The sequence below is a fragment of the Chrysemys picta genome, chromosome 3 (genome assembly GCF_011386835.1).
Source record: "Chrysemys picta bellii isolate R12L10 chromosome 3, ASM1138683v2, whole genome shotgun sequence".
NCBI lineage: Eukaryota > Metazoa > Chordata > Testudines > Emydidae > Chrysemys > Chrysemys picta.
The window spans coordinates 151,747,177-151,765,013 of NC_088793.1; positions in this window are offsets into that span (position 1 = coordinate 151,747,177).

Genomic DNA, 17,837 nt, shown 5'->3' on the forward strand with positions numbered 1-17,837 from the left:
GCTGCAGAGATTTGAGGCAGTGTTGTGGCTCATAGGACTGCCTGAGAAGGCTACTGCAATTTAGACAGCCCCCAGAGCAGCCTAAGTTACACCATGAACCACTGAGCCACCAGGATCAGGACCGTGCAAACTTGGCTTAGAACCACCACATGCGTTCCTCCCCTTGGGCTGCAAGATGGGTGCTGCTGCTGCACCTTTTAGAGATGCAGCACAGAATCTCACCCGAAATTGATCTGATTCTTCTCTGCCTTGCTCCTGGTCTGGTCATTTACTTCTCTGGAAAGTGGGAGTAAAATGCTGCCCTCAGTGGAGAATTTTGCTCTGGAGGTGTTTACATCCAATTTCCACTCACTTGACTCAGATGTAAATGATGGCACAAGATGCAAAGAAGTGGAGAATCAAGCCCATGCTTTTGCAGTGTTTTGACCAGTTATTCTCCCTGGGAAAGATGTTGGCACTAGTCCATCCCCTTTGCCAATCAGTGGCAGCTGGGCATTCATGGCATGAAGCTGGCATAGCAGCTCTGTCACCTGCTCCTGGCACCTTTGGTGCATTCCAGGTGTGGGAGGTGTATGGCTAGACATGTCGTGTTCTGGCGGTCCTGGATCAGCTGAACGGTTCCTACGTGGCTGCCTAGTGGATATAACTTAGAGCAGTCCTGTATCTGCCCCAGTTTACACAGAGGGCTTGTTACACTAGTATAAATCCAAAGTAACTCCAGTAGAGTTACTCCAGATTTCAACTTGTATAGCTGAAAAAATAATTTGGGCTCAATTCTGAGAATCAGAATGGTCCATTTACACCACTCCTCAGTAGGGGGCACAGCAGAGGACTGAACGCACTGGAAAGCTTATCTAACTGAAGCCAACGTTCTAGACCTGGCACATTCTGGATTTAGGCCAGGACATGGAACTGACAATGCTTTAGCAGCACTGATGGATGATGTCCTCTTGTCAATGGGTAGAGGACAGACATCCTTTCTCATCCTCCTGGATCTCTCTGCAGAGTTCAACACTGTTGATCATGAGATGTTGCTGTCTCGCCTGAGAGAGATGGCAAGAGTCCAAAGTAATGTACTAAAATAGTTTGAATCGTTCTTGGAGGGATGCACCCTAATAGTAGTGATGGGAAATTGTATCTCCACCACTGGCCCCTCACTTGTAGGTTCCACAAGGATCTATTCTCTCTCTCTGGTTCTTTTCAACATCTACATGCAATCACTAGGTGAACTGGTCAGACAATATGGATTCAAGTGCCAGCAATATGCAGGTGACACACAGCTCGACCTATCCTTCACCATATATGACCACAGCACTACCACTAAGACAGCCCAATGCTGGGATAAGATCAACTCATGGATAAGAAACAGCCGGCTGAAGCTGGACCTGAGCAAAACAGAAGTGATACTGGTGGGCCGAGGAAAGTATTTGGAGAAATTTGCAGCCATGGTGCAGTTTCCTTTGATTGAAAGTTCACATTCACAATTGGTCAATTCAGTCTGTAACCTAGGAGAATTGTTGGATTCCTCGCTGACGCTGAGCTCCCATAGAATTCTGAATCAGGTTCAAGGTCTCAGTCCTCCTCATCAAAGCTATCCATGGACTGGGCCCACGATACCTATCAGACCGTTTAAAGCTCTGGGATGAAGACCATGGTCAACAATTCCACTCCTCTGGCCGAGTGGAACTCTCAACAATAAGACTAAAGCTCATCTGTGTGGGGAGAGAAAACCTGCTCTGGTGGTGGTCTGAGACCGTGGAATGAACGCCCCATAGAACAAAGGTCCATTGCAAACCTCACCACTTTGCACTCCAAGTGCAACGCGCATTTCTTTGACCTTGTCTTCTCTAATATAAATGCATAGCAATAAGTATATTTAAAACACACTCACACAGAGAAAAACCACCTATCACAATAAGTCACTCGACTGCATATGCTTGTTCTTCTGTGGAGGGGATGAGAGAACTGATCCCCCATGATAGATATGTAGTTTTGTTGCTTCATGCACTACTGAAAGGCACACAGATGCTGTGGTGATAAGTGAAGTATAAACACCTGAGTAGATTAGAATAGAAGATGATTGTGGAAACTGTCCATAAGCAGATGAGGCCTCAGAAATTCATGAACGCCTCACCTTTCTGAAATGAGATCCAGGTCACCTACTCAGGAGACTAACCTGGAAGTGCCACAGCAAGTGTAATCCATATTAATGCCAAGTGCAATTTACCTGCAATTGCTTTAGATGTAAATCTAACCTACCTGACACTGCTGATGAACCTTTTGGCAATGTGAAAACTAGGGCACAAGACAGATGAGCCTTCAATAAATATAAGGCATGCATGTGGAAGGCTGTACCCTCTATGCTCACCCACTTTTACAAGACTAAGTTAAATGTTGTACAAAGCATACTGTGCAAAGTATCATTTGAAAACTCATGATTTGCTGATCACTATTGGTCTGGTAAAATATGAGTGGCAACATTGTGTGTAAGGATATAAGCTTCCACTGTATTATATTACCCAGGACATGTTCCGGAGGGCAGTCACAAAGTTCCACAGAGACAAAAGGCTAGCCAATGCCTCACCAGCTGTGAACGCATTCAAAGGGACCATCACATGATTAAGTGGCCACTCTTTGACAGGCGAAAGGGTGTGGGCAAAAGATCTACATTTTTGACAAGGAAGCAGCTTAAGGTTCCTGGCCACACTGACCTTCTGTCCCCTGAACATTAGCTGGAGCTGAATCTTGCACAAGAAAAGGGCTACAAGAAGAGAGGGTAAATGCCCCAAACCATCTCTCCCTTGCTCTCTCCCCAGCATCATCAACTGCTGAAGAACAAAGGAAGCAAGATTGGACCGGGTGAAGGGGAGGCGGGGAATCCTGACTGAAAGAGGTTCAGCCAGTAAGACTGCTGGAACATGTGGTGTGAGAGACCTTTGCTTTGTATTCATTCAGCCTGTTAAGTTAGGTGTAGGTGTATTTTACATTTTATTTCCTTGAAACCAGTTCAGATTTATATGCCTCATTACTTGTAGTCACTTTAAAATCTATTTTTCTGTTAATAAATTTGTTCTGTTGTTATATTTAAACCAGTGTGTTTGGATTGAGGTGTTTGGGGAACTCCATTTGGGATAACAAACTTTGTGCATATCATTTTCTATTAATAAATGATGGACTTTGAGAGCTTGTATTGTCCAGGAGGGTGCTGGGCAGTACAAGACACACATTTCTAGAGACAGTCTGGGACTGGGCATTTGCTGGTGTTGCCCTGCAGTGTAATTCAGGAATGGCTGGCTACAGCACTCATACAGTATAGCTGGGAATGATTTACATGCTAGAGTCTGTGTGGAAGCATACCAGGAGTGGTTGCACTCACAGTGAAGCAATGTAAAAGGCACCCCACATTGGAGAATTGAGGGGACACAGCTGTCCATCAGTCCAGATTGTACCCTAGGTAATGTCACAGTGCACTTTGTCCCTTGAACTTTATACATTCCTCCCTGAAAGGACATGGGCAAATGCTAAACCAAGTCTGTTTAGTTTACCAATTTGTAAAGCTGTATTGTTGTCCTCGAGAAACTGTCCACAGCTGGACTTTTCTGAGCTAGCAATTAAGAGTGAATAGCTTGAAAACACCCCAGAGGCTGACATTTATTCACACCCAGCTCTTTGGGGAATAATTATGGATACCAAATACATTCTCATAAATTGGGATGGTTTGTGCGTGATAAAAGGGCTCAATTCATCTGATCATTTACTTGCCCTGAATAATTCAAACATTTCTAATTGAAACCATCAGTCATTGAAGTCAACAACGGAGTTGCACCAGGGTAATTTAGAGAGCAATGTGGCCCAGAGTGAGAGAACTAGTCAAATTCCGCCTGGCTGGATTCTTGACTAGATACGTATAGACCTTTCCTAACCCAAAAGCATGAACTGCTTCAGCTTGAGCTAAAGCTCTCTAGGTCAGGGTGGGCAAGCTACGCCCTGCAGGCCGCATCCGGCCCATCAGACCTCTTAATCTGACCCTTGAGCTTCTGCCGGGCAGCGGGGACAGGGGCTTGCCCCCCTCCGCACTTACTGTGACTCCGCGTGGCTCCCGGAGCCCCCTCCCATATTCCAAACCCCTCTGTTCCACCCCCAGCACGCAGCCCCCTCCTGCACCTCAAACCCCTCATCCCTGGCCCCACACCTACAGCCAGAGCCCTCACCCCCTCCCATATCCCTGCCCCAACCCGGAGCCCCCTCCCACACCCTGAAATCCTCATTTCTGGCCCCACCCCAGAGCCTGCACCAGAGCCCTCACCCCAACCCCCAATTTCGTGAGCATTCATGGCCTGCCATACAATTTCCATACCCAGATGTGGCCCTCAGACCAAAATGTTTGCCCACCCCTGCTCTAGCTAGAGCTATGACAGGCTCATAGCCTCTGTGATCTGCACCAAGGGGGACCTGGTGCACACACTTACCAATGGGTTATACAAGCCTGGCCTCAATTTCATGCAAACTTGAGCTTAAGATGGTTTCTCAATTAAAATTGGATGGGTCTTATCCTCCAAATTGTTCAGCTGAGCTGAAGCAAAATGTGATGATTTTGGCTCAAAGCAAAACACAGATGATTGCAGACAAAAGCAGCCATATTTTGCCCACCTGTCTTGTGGCTGCTACCCAACACTATCAGCTAGGCAGCACTCTGGTGCATGTGGAGAGTTACATTCTGCTCATTGGCATCTGCTTAGTCATTTCATGTTTATTGCTATGGCAGGGCAACAATGCCCGAAGCACTGGGTGAATGTGTATGGGCTGTGTTAAGCAGGTCAGACTACATAATGTCCTGTCTGGCCTTAAAAATCTGCAAATGCTAGTTACACAGTAACCTACTCATACTGTGTGTATCCTTTATTCTGCCAGACATTAACATCTATACCTTTTATTTCTATAGTGCAGTGAAGTCTCCTGTTAAGCAGAATCATTCTTATTCATGCCTGGTCTATATGCTCATCCTAAGTGGTATGGGTGCATGGGGGCACAGAGAATATTTGCCCTGGTTTCTTATACTCTGCAAAGCTATATAAGAAAGGTACTCGCTTTGAGGGCTTTTTAAAAGACTGAGTCTTCAAATTTGATAACGTCTTCCCCCCCACACCTCCTGTACATTTGACATCTGTGTCACATGACTCCAGGAGCCACACAGAAGACACTGCATGGATTTGAATCAGAAATGTTCTCATGTCTCTGCACACACGCTGCCATGTGCTACATTTTTTATCTGCTGAGGCACTGTACTCCCAGGAGGCAAGGCCTGGTTTTTCAAAGCGAGTCTTGGCAAACTCTGAAGCAGAAAACTCAGAACAAGATGAGTCACTCACTGCTCATTTTAGTTCCATGTTTACTGCATATTTACTTTTTGTTTGACTACAGATTTTGAAGGGAGTTTTCAGCTTTTCCATGCCTGTGACATACCAGACAAGCAGGAACAGGAGGGCCAGCTTCTCTGAAACACTTTGGGAGCTCAGGTGTTGGGGATATTCTGTAACAGTCCACTGTAGGGTTTCTTGCACCTGCATCTGAAGCATCTGGTGTTGCCCCGTGTTGGAGACAGGATATTGGGCTAGATCGACGTTGCATCTGAGCCAGTCTGGCAGTTCATATGTTCTTTTAATGTCAGTCTTCCTCTCTATGACCATAACTCATTCAGTGATCAAGTTCTGGGGGTACCACTTTGCCATTTATGTGATCTATTGGATACAGGCTCAGGGCATCCCTCTTCCATGCGAACAAAGGTGTGTACAGAGTCCCATTTTTTGGTGCAGCGGCATGTTGGATATATCGTGAGGTTCTGCTTCCTGATGTATTGGGTTTACCTGATTAAGGATTCAGACTTCCCTCTGTCTGTGACCTGTTTCATGTACAGGTTTGAAGGAAGGAAGAAGTGTTACCTCAGAATGAGCATGGATTGCAATTTTAATCCATAAATCAGGATCTCATCCTGATGCTAGCTGGAAAAGGGAAAGTGTGTGCATTACCCCAGTGGTAACAAGCAAATCTAGCAGAGTGTACGTCTCTGTCTCTGCCTTCTCAGCATCTTCGTTTTTACATCAAGCCAGTGACAGTGTAAACAGGGTCAACGTCCCTGTAAAAATATAATCTAGTCTTCCTTCTCAGACACCTGTCTTGTAGCCCTGACTCATAAAATGTTACAACTGGTAATTAATTGCATGGTATGAAAATATTTCAGTGCGGCTCGTTCCAGGAAAGAGAAGTGGGACTATTAATAAATTATAAAGTGATGACTTTTAAAATGTGCTAACCACCATGGAAGAGAACTATTTATTTCTGTGAACGGAATTGTTAAAGGGATACATTCCATGAGAAGTGGCATGGAACGTCTTATAAGTATTAAACAATAGCACTGCCTGTTATTAAGGTTGTTCAGTACTTCCTATTAGAAGACCATGTTTTCAGTTGCTTATAACTTTGCCAAACATTAATCATTTGAACTGCAGTTTTACATGCTGGGTGTCTGCCTGAAGCTGAATATTTTTGGAAAAATTCAGCCAAACTGATTCAGCCATTTCCTGAGAATGAGGCCATGGGAAAATACGGTATTTTGCCCCGTTAAGAAATTAAAACGTTCGTTAAAATGTTCTAGAACCTCCCTGCTGTGGAGAAGAGGCGTGAAATTTGGCAGGGGATGGCCTTTGTGTCAGGGATGTGACTTTTGCTATCCTTGTGAAAACACATCCAAATTTGGCCACATTATAAGCCTTTGAAAAATCACGTGCTTTTTTTTTAAATCACGGTTCACACATGCTCAATAGAGGCTTCTTCAGTTTAGCAGCTAAAATCTCAACACTGAGATTGGACAAAGAGCTGGGGGGAGGGGGTTGTGCTGGAGCAAAGAATGGATTGACTGGAGAAGGAAACTGAAAGTAGGAACCTGTTGGAGAGGGTAAGAGAGAGAGATCTCAAAAGGAACTGGGATGCAGGAGACAACTCGGATTGGTTTTGCAAAGAGAAACGGACAAGGAGCTGGGGCATAGGGTAGGGGAAGACTGAGGTTGGATAAGGAGCCCAGGAAGGGAGGCTGGGACTAGAAGCAAGTAGAGAGGGAGGGGACAGAGAGATTGGACCAAGAGCTTGAAGTGGGGGAACTGGGATTGTCTAGACAAGGAGACTGGGGGCAAGGAGTTGGGGTGGGAGGAAGGGAACTTTGACTGGGCCAGGATATTGATTTTGGATGAAAGGGGGGGGAGATTTGAGATTGGGACTTGGACAGTGAGCTGGGTGGGTGAGACTAGGACTGGATGGGCAAGGAGACAATGGCCATGTCTACACTATCAAGCTTACAGTGGCACAGCTGTACCGATGCAGCTTTGCTGCTGTAAGATCACTCATGTAGCTGCTCTATGTGGATGGGGGGGAGAGAGCTCTCCCATCAACATAATAAAATCACCTAAATGAGCAGTGGTAGCTATGTCAGCAGGAGAGCGTATCCCACCAACATAGCTCTGTGCACATGAGCGCTTATGCCAGTAAAACTTACCTCGCTCAGGGGTGTGGTTATTTTTTATACTCCGGAGCAACAAAAGTTTTGCCAACATAAAGGGTAGTGTAGACATGGCCTAAGCCTAGGATGAGAAGTCTGAGGAAAGGTGACTGGAACTGGGTGAGCAATGAGAATGGGACTGAGACAAGGAGCTAGAGTGGGGAAGAGACAGGACTGGGACGGGGACAGGTTGGAGGGGACAGGCAGAAGAGGTTAAACTTGGGTTAAACATGGAGAAGAGTCTGTGCACACTAGACCACACTCCCCTCCAGAATCTGGAGTGGAACCCAATATTCCTGAATCTTGCAATTATTTTACGATATCTTTGTAACCCACTGGCAAAGATTGTATCTCCTTCTCCTCTAGTGCTGCTCCACATAGAAGATGACAGCTGCTATTGTTATCAGTTCCTCTGTTAGCTCAAGTGACGGAGGTTTGTACATTGGATCTAAAGGTTCCACCCCACTACTGACCAGGTGGGTGTCAATTTGATGCCACATGATGGAATTTCTGTTTTTTTCTCAGATTGCCTTTTTGAAAAAAACTTAGGAAATTACACACACAAACTGTGTTAAAAGAACACTGTTAAGGTTGCAAAGTCAAGTACTCAACAGTTCGTAAACACTAGTATTAAAATTGCTTGTGGAATTTTAATTCACCTCCACACCCATGCTTGTTGTGTATGCATTATAATATGGGTTTTAATTACATGAGCACATACTTCTCCCCCCCCCCCCCCCCCCCCCCCCCCCCCCGACAGGACCTCTGGCTCATTCAGCACACAGGATGAATTTGGGACTGGATATAATATTTTGTGGGTATTGGGACAGACAGTTTGAGGACAGCCCAAAATTAAAGGCCCGCCCCCCTCCACTAAGGGAGGGGCAGAATCACTAGACCCAGTTCCCAAGTGAGTACATGGTCAATGGGGAAAATAGCAGCAGGTGTGAGGTCAAAGGTTAAAAATCAGGGAAACAGAGGGGGACACCAAGCAGAGAACTCCTGACAGTGCCCACTGCTCCTCCAAGGTGTCCAAAGAGTCAGTGGACACTGCCCAGAGGATCTCTTCCTAGTTAGATGGGACTAGAAATAGGCTCCATAGTCACAGAGCCCCCTCCCTTCCTTCTCCTGGAGTGATGCATCGCCATCTTGGCCAGTGGCAGGAGGAGGTTGACAAGGAGTGCCCATGACTTTGTGGGGCTAGGGTTAGGGTGTGAGTAGATCAGGAGGTGTCCAGAAAAGTGGTACACCACATCCAGTGTACTAAATGCCTCAATAACACCTAGGAGGGGGAAACCAGAGAATCACTACGCTCGTGAGAACTCACACAGGAAAATGATAAAAGACAAAACCATGATATCACCTGTGGGTGAGAAACTGCAGAATTGGAATTAATTTGCAAACTTGACACCATTAAATTAGGCTTGAATAAAGACGGGGAGTGGATGGGTCATTACAAAAAGTAAAACCTATTTCCCCATGCTAATTTTCCTCCCTACTGTTACTCACACCTTCTTGTTGACTATTGGAAAGGGCCATCCTGATTATCACTACAAACATTTTTTTTCTCCTGCTGCTAATAGCCCACCCTAACTGATTACTCTCGTTATAGTTAGTATGGCAACACCCATTTTGTCACGTCCTCTGTGTATATATGTATCTTCCTATTGTATTTTCCACAGCATGCATCCAATGAAGTGGGTTTTAGCCCACAAAAGCTTATGCTCAAATAAATTTGTTAGTCTCTAAGGTGCCACAAGTACGCCTTGTTCTTTCTGCTGATACAGACTAACATGGCTACCACTCTGAAAGCGATTACTCTATCTCTGACCTATCGATCCTCATATGAAACCTGCACAGCACTTTCAAGAGATGAGCCTGGGAGCTTAAATTCATAACTTTTCTAGACACTAAAAATCATGGGCTTAATGAAGACCCTGGATTTATGGCTTATTACAACAATCTGTAACCCACTATCCCTACAGGGGTGTTTAATGGGCCATTTCACCTTGAATAGTCCCCCTAGTTTAGCATAGAATATGTGCTAACTACTTATCTGTTTCATCTTGTATTTAACTGTGACACTCTCAGTACCTTTCCCAGAGCTGAAGAAGAGCTCTGAGTAGCTCAAAAGCTTGTCTGTATCACCAACAGAAATTGGTAAAAAATATATATATTACCTTATCCCCACTTATCTATCGAGTGTAATGGTTAAGACAGTTGACTGCTGCCCTGGAGAACTGGATTCTATCCCTGCCTCTGCCCCAGAATTTCTGTGTGATGCTGGGCAAGTCACTTAAGCCAGACATTTCACAGGTAGCCACTTGTTGTGTGTTCCTCATTTTCTGGCTGCCTGAATTGAGACCTTGATGTCTGATTTGCAGAAGTGCTGAGAAGTCACCGCTGTAAATGGGAGCTGTGCTTTGAACATACAAAGTGCTTTATAATACTATTTACTATGGAAAAATCAAGTTCCAAGTTGGGCACCCAAAATTAATGGATGCTTTTGACCTTGATCTCTCTGTTTCTTATCTGTAAGGTGGGGCTAATACTCATTTCACAGGTGTGTTGTGAAAATAAATTATTTTAATATTTGTGAAGCACTCAGGCCCTATAGTGATGGGTGCCAAAGAAAAACCCATGAGGAAATTCATAATTCTGACATCAGAGCAGGGTTTGAACAATGCTCAGTAAATAAGGCCCCATGGCCACACCTTGAACAGTGAGGATAACCCATAATATTGAATAGCTGTTGATGAAATAAGGAGTGTCTATCCTCTGCACTAAATAAGACAGGGCCCTGTGGAAAAAAATAGTATGTGATAATCCAATTAAAGTTTGTATCATAATGCACATACACAATGGGCCCAAATTAAGGTTGCACAAGCAATCATAATTTTGGCATTTCCTAACTTGTGAATGTTTGACTTGCAAAGTTAATGATGTTCTGTTAAGTTTTTTGTATGTAAACAAAAATTGGATTGCACATGAATAATTTCAATAAAGGCAATCAATCTAAAATAAATTACAGTGAAGTGTTAAAAGGGATAAATTCTTCATGCGTTGAAAAGGGAGGCTTTAAAAAATTGTTTTATGGTTATTCCCTTCAAAATGAATAAATAATACAAAAATCAAACTCCTTTACAAATCCAGGGGACTTATACATACATACACACACATATTGTGGGTTGCTGGTGTTTCAATAATCTCTTTCGTGATTCTTACATAAAATACAGATGTAGAGCAAACGTTTCTTTTAAAAAAAACTCCACTAATCTTTCTTCACTCCAGAGGTGCTGGAACAATGTGTATAGTGGGGGTGCTGAGAGCCATTGAACCCATCTGTAAACCCTGTAGATGATGGAAACCACTTCAAACCAGGGGCACCCCCTGCACCTCTCGTTCCAGCACCTATGCTGCTCTCCCCTTTCTAAATTACCACCACAGATGGGTGTCATTTGACTAATACAAAGAAAGAGCCCATTGGAGCTAACGGTACAAAGGGAACTAGAAGTACAAATTTGTTTTCTGGTAAATTCTCCCCGCCCCAGTACAATCCTGTTTTTCTTGCTCTTTCTTGTCCTCCAATAATCCTCCAGAAAAGGCATTCGTTAGGCATCTTTTTAAAAACTCAAAACTTTATCAATACAAAAAGAGTTCAATTGCTGCCCAAGTTAATACAATTCATTAGCTGTCTACAGGTCCCTTCCCTGCAGAATATGCTTTCACTGGGATTGACTTGGATCCTGTGGTGGGAGAATAGGTTACACAGTGGTAATGAGGTTTTATATAGAAATGGCCCAGACTGAAACCTTATAGCCAAACATTCCAGTGGTTGCTGTCTCCTGGCACACAACATGAGCACCTCCCAGTGAGTGCAATGGGCATCATGTGAATCCTGCACAGGGGCTGGGAAGCTTTGGGTAAGTTCATATCCAAACCCAGCCACTGGTCTTCATATATATATATATATATATATATATAGGGTTTTAATTCAGCCCATTATATCAAAACGCTGCAGAATATTGGGGAAATTCATCCCTAGAGCTGTACTCTACAATGCTAGACGATGTGTCCAATTGGTATGATTGTCAAGTGCTGATTCACAGACCGGCTGCTACATAGATAGAGGATGTTTCTGCCATCTCTTTCTCTCTCCCCTAATATTTCATCACAGAGTCGTGTTCATTTCCCAGCAACACACATCTCTACAGAAATAGGTCAGAGAGCTCCATACATATATAGAGTAGTGGCACTTGCCATCTGTTGGCAGTGCAGTTCCAGGCATAAGCACCTTCCCTTCTTTGATCTAATAGGGCCTAGTGACAGCTGATGCTGGGGGATACTGTACCTTTGAGGATTCAGGCGTAATTAACTGGGGCTAGACAAACATACTGGACAAAACCCAGCATTCTTATATTGAAACGAACAACTTCAAGCTATTCTTCTAGCTGGATTTCATTTGTCTTAAGAACTAAAAAACAGCCTTCACTAAAAGGGTTTAAAGAGGGGGGGATGAAGTATCATCATGTTTAGGGCAATTTCAAAGCAAAACATGTTGGATCTTAATAATAAGGGTTGTTAAGTTCATGTTTGGCATGTTATTAAATATATAGCATCACTCAAGTAATAATTCATAAGTTCATAGAGGAAGCAGCTAGAGCAAATGCCAGAAAAATACATTGAAACAAGTAGCATGGGGTACAGTATACACCATATGGTGAGTTATATATTACCCATGGGTTAATGGGTATAAAGCATTGGAAACAGATGTGATATTCATGCTATTCAAAGACTCAGATGTTTTCTTTGTTATCAGACGGAATTATTCATTGGCCCCCCAGGTTTGAAAGTGCTCAAATCATTGCTACTGGAGTGATTTACAGCGCTTGCCCAGACAACTCCCAGAGCTCTGTTTGGTCAGCTGGCTTTAGATCATGTCTGTTGGGATACAATGGGAAAAGGAATTGAACAGAATCTGTCTGACTATTCATTTGAACACTCCGGAGGAAAACAAACAGTCTCTGTAGCAAGATGTAACAATCTGAGTACCAGGATGCTAGTGCCATTCAGTCTTGCTTCATGCAAGACCAGGATGCCTTTCACCTGTGTGTTGTTATGGGAGATGGTGTTGCTTATGACAAGGTCACCCAAAGTGGGGCCAAGCACTTAAATGAAGCTTGAAGAGTTCTTAAACACTCTCTCCCTATAACTGCAGAACAAAGGGAAGGCAAATCCTCTGCAATTTTCTATTGCTGGGGAAGCTTATTCATCAAGGAAGATACAATCACAGTTATGCTTTGATTAAAAAAACAAAATTATATACAGCAATAAGAATATTATGTACAGCTCTTGGGTTCCTATGAAGGTTCCAGTGAGTTCTTCAATGACACAAATTTTGGGAATCTGTGCTTCTTGTGTTATAATGCAAGACTACATTGTTTTTCAGCATTTCAAACGTGGGTTCCATTTCATAACGAAATCTTGCCCTGTTCTTTCAAATAAAGGGCATGGCACATTTTTAGAAACAATGTCTATGTTCCCACCATACATGATGTCAAAAAATGTAACTTCCATGATTTACTTACACACACACGCTCGTACACCCAGCTGTCACTTAGCATTTCCAAAGGCATCTCTTTGGTATCTGCACCTTTAAGTGTCCAAGCTGCCTTCTATGGAAAGTTCTTCTCAGGCTGTGATGTGTATTTTACTATCTAAACCAACTGACACTTGTATTTAGAATACAGTTGCTGATAACATATTCAACACTCTGTAGCCCTAAGTCATGTGCTACTTTGTGTGACAGTATTGTTACCTGAGGTTTGTCTCAGTTTAGGGCTGTGGGAACAAGAGGCCAGATTCAACTCCCCCTAGCCCAGTGGGTGTTGTTCTTCAGTAGCAGCTGGATCAGGTGATCCATGAAGTGCTCTTCCAACCCAAATAAGTTTGTGTGCGTGTATAACTTCACCCACCACTGAAATTGAGCCACTTCAGAGGTGGAACTTGACAGTTTTAACAGCACACAGTAACAGTACACAAAAATATAGATCAAGCAGTGCGGAATGAAGTATTCAACTGAAAACTGCAGTAAACTGGGGGTATGAGAGATCAGAGTTGGGCTAGGATGCTGGGCTTAAAACCACTGATGTCGTGAAAAGTGCTATGGGATCTTTAATGTGCATAAATCATTAGAATGTTGGCTCTACATTTCATCCAAAAGACAGGTCTTCCAGAAACACAGTGTTCCCTGAGCTAGCACACTGGAGCATTAGTTTAATACTGAGTCAGGGAGAAGGGTGCCACCTGTTGCATCATCAGCGCTACTTCATTCAGCACTTGAATGTTGCTTGGTGGTCTCCCAGCCAAATATTGTCCTATCCCGGTGTCATAAGATCAGACAGGGTTCTGTGGGTACCGATCTTGTTTACCTTTCAATCAGCATTTGCAAATGTGTTGAGCCTCAGCCTTTAGTGGTAAATGAATAAAAATAAGAATTAACAATAATAAGTGCTCTTCTGGTTGTTACATTGTGTATCTTAATACCTGGTTCTTTGGGCATGCATCCACTTCTTCAAGACAGCATCTGTTGAGTTCCTTTCTCTGATCTTATGCAAAAATAGAACAGAGGGTTTTTTTCTCTTTAATAAAGAGGAGTGTGTTGGATACTGCTTTTGAATTTTCATGAGGGTGAACACTATTAATATTGCAAATGAACTTGACAGCTGAATTCGAAGCAGCCCAGCTGCCATGTTTAAAGGAAAACGCAATGGAATAAAAAATAATAGTCCAACCACTGCATATAATAACAAAGAAAATTAAATTACTACACAAAATTCTTTAAGTGTCTTAAATACAATTTAAAATTAAGTATAATTAACAGTCAATGGGAAGCTGTCATCTGGACAGTTGGCTTATATAGATTAAAACACAAGAAATGCAGCTCCCATTTGAATGCATGAGAAAAGCAGAAACTTTCAAAGCCGCTGTAAAGTTATATTACACATTTTTTGGTTATATGAACATTGATAACATGATCCAAAACCTATTTAAATGAGTGGAAAGACAGTGGACTTTGGATCAGGCCCTTACCACTGTTAAAATACATTGGTAATATAGGCCCCTGTAAAATTAACCCTTAGAAAAAAATAGGGCTTAATTTATCACTTTTTCTTCCTCCCCTCATACATGCTAATGGAATCTGAACTGCTTGATTCCTAATGCCTGGTGAAATTCTGGCCCCACTGAAGTCAATGGGAGTTTTGCCATTGACTTCATTGGGGTCAAGATTTCATCCTAAATCTTCATCAGAAGGGCCTTCCTTTAGGAAGTGGAAGTAAACAGTCAATTCCCAGTTAGAGAAATACGAGTGCTAATCACTGATATTGAGACAGGGAAATGGCAACTTGTTTCTGAAATCTGTTCTGGAAATTCATGAACAATCTAGCTATTAATAATAAATAGTAATAGATCCTCAGCTGGTGTCAATTGGCATAGCTCTATTGATGTGGATGAAGCTATGCTAATTTACAGCAGCGGAGGATCAGACCCACTGTATATCTCATACCTTATATTTGAGGCACTCTGTATACCAGGGATCGGCAACCTTTGGCACGCGGCCTGTGAGGGAAATCCGCTGGCGGGCCAGGATGGTTTGTTAATCTGTGGCGTCCTCAGGTTCAGCTGATTGCAGCTTCCACTGGCCGCGGTTCGCCATTCCAGGCGAATGGGGGATGCGGGAAGTGGCAGCCAGCACATCCCTCGGCCCAAAGCCCCCATTGGCTTGGAACGTCAAACTGCGGCCAGTGGGAGCTGCGATCGGCCGAACCTGCGGATGCTGCAGGTAAACAAACCGTCCCGGCCCGCCAGCGGATTTTCTTGACAGGCCACATGCCAAAGGTGGCCGATCCCTGCTGTAAACATTACTTAACTCTCACAACACACCATGAAACATCAGGACATGTTAGTTATTAGTCTTTTGCACCGAACACTACACATCCATGCACAAGCTGCCTAGTGTGTTCAAGTCAGTGGGAGTTTTACTACAGCAAACAGTTCAGGATTGGGTCCATACAAAGTATTATTATTAATGACTGTAGCTTTTCTTTTAAAAGGCATCTAAGGCCTTGTCTACACTAAGAGAGTTTTGCTGGTATAGTTATACTGGTAATAACTGGCAAAACCCTCCAAGGGTGGATGAAGTTATATCAGTAGAACTGTGTTGATATTGGTATAGCTTATGGGGAATGACATAAGCTATACTGCTCTAAATACAGTTATACCAGCATAATTGCATCCAGGCTAGGGCCTATACCAGCATAACTGTGTATGGGTCTGTCTACACTGCAATCAGAAGGTGTGATTGCAGCATGTGTAGATATACCTGAGCTAGCTAAATCAAAGCTAGCTTGAGCCACAATAGGAGGGAGCACAGGTAGTAGCATAGGATAGCCCTGCTCGCCCAGCACCTGGGTACATGCTCAAGAAGCTAACCTATACCACCCCCTGTGCTGCTGCAGCTTCATGCCCATTGTTACTCAAGCTAGCTAGATCAAAGCGAGCTTGGGTACATCTAACCATGAAATCACACTTCCCAAATGCAGTGTAGATACATCACACTCCTAAGCGATATAGCCAAGTTTAGATCAGGTTCTCAGAGCATGATATTCATCCTTAAGTAAAGGGCCTATTCACCACTGAATACCTCTGATTAGAGATGAATTTCACCCAAAGAAAAATATCTTTCAGCACACGAAACAACAAAGAGAGAAAATGTCTCAAGGTCTTTTTCTTTCTTTAAAAATATTAATGCTTCTTCAGGTTTCAAAGCAAAACACAAGACATTAAAACAAATGAAAAGAAGGTGCTTTTTTCCCCAGGAATGTTTTGTTTTTACTGTACATTTTGTAGCAAAAAAAAAAAAAGAAAAATTAAAAAGAAAATAATATTCTGATCACACGGATGTCATTGTCTAAAACTCCAAGTAAGAAACATGACAAATACAAGATCAAGTACATAGCCATGTCACAATATATCTCTGAATCTTAAAAAAAAAAAAAAATACATAGAGGTTTTTTTGTGGTTTTCCTCTGTGCCTTACAACCTTGCTCCACACATCTGTTATAAAATGATAATAATAATGTGCAATTTCAAAATGCTTCCCAGCTGACAGATCATTGGGAACAAACAAATAAATAAACAAATTAAATAAAGACAGTTGCTGTAGCCACCAAAATATTGGAAATCACATTAAAGTCACTAAGGACAATGGAGTCAGGTGGATGGACCATGTGCACCCATAACATTCCCAGAACCGCAGCAATGCTCCCCCAAAAGGAACTTGAAAATCAGTTTACAAGCCATAAAGAACCACCATTGGTCTCAGGTAGCAAGTACCTTTGCAAGGGATGGGACAGAGGTCTGGGAGTAGGTGAAGGGGCAAGATGCAAATGACACTTGGGAGACCATCTATTCTGAGACATCCAATTCTAACTTGTTTTCCGTGGCTAAATAGGAACATCCCCATTACACTTATAATCCCCTTAAATGCTCAGAGACCTGCACTTCCTGCAATGCTACTGATACAGACACGCCCTGTTGTGGCGACTGACTGGACAAAGAGCTTTCTGTTGCAAACGAGCTAAAGTCTGCATTATCTTTATCAGTCGAACAGGGTGACAGAATAACCTTGGCCAGCAGCAATTTGTATTAATAATGTGTAGAGTTCACCGGAGCAGCTTTTGTTTTCGCCTCTCTCTTGCCTTTTATATGAAATCTTGAATTTTTTCCCCCCTCCGGGATAGCAAAAGCCCCACTGATATGAATAGCTGTTGCAATCTGCCTTGACAAGCAGCGACCATGAAGGAGATGGAAGAAAGATGATTATTTTTAAAATTTATTAGCCCCCTAGATTTCATTTTCCCAGGACATAAAGGGTGGTGTTGAAGGCGGGTTATACAGTACACATCGAGAGTTTAATCTTTGTACATATCCTTGGTTTCATCACAGGGATTTGATGATAGAATAAAAACAAAAAGGAAAAAAGAAATCCCTTTTTCCTGCAAAAAACCACCCCAACCAAAAACCCCCTCAGCTCAACAATGGGGGGCGGGGGAGAAATCTCCATATGTTTTTGATAACACCAAGAGATTAAGCTGAAAAATCGATCTGTTCTGTCCCCACAGATGCCCTTAGTGTAGTTCTGTGATGACACGCACAATTACAGCCAGTGACATACTTGCATCAGTCTTCTATCCACGGGAGTGTACTTCACAGGTTACCAAAAAGG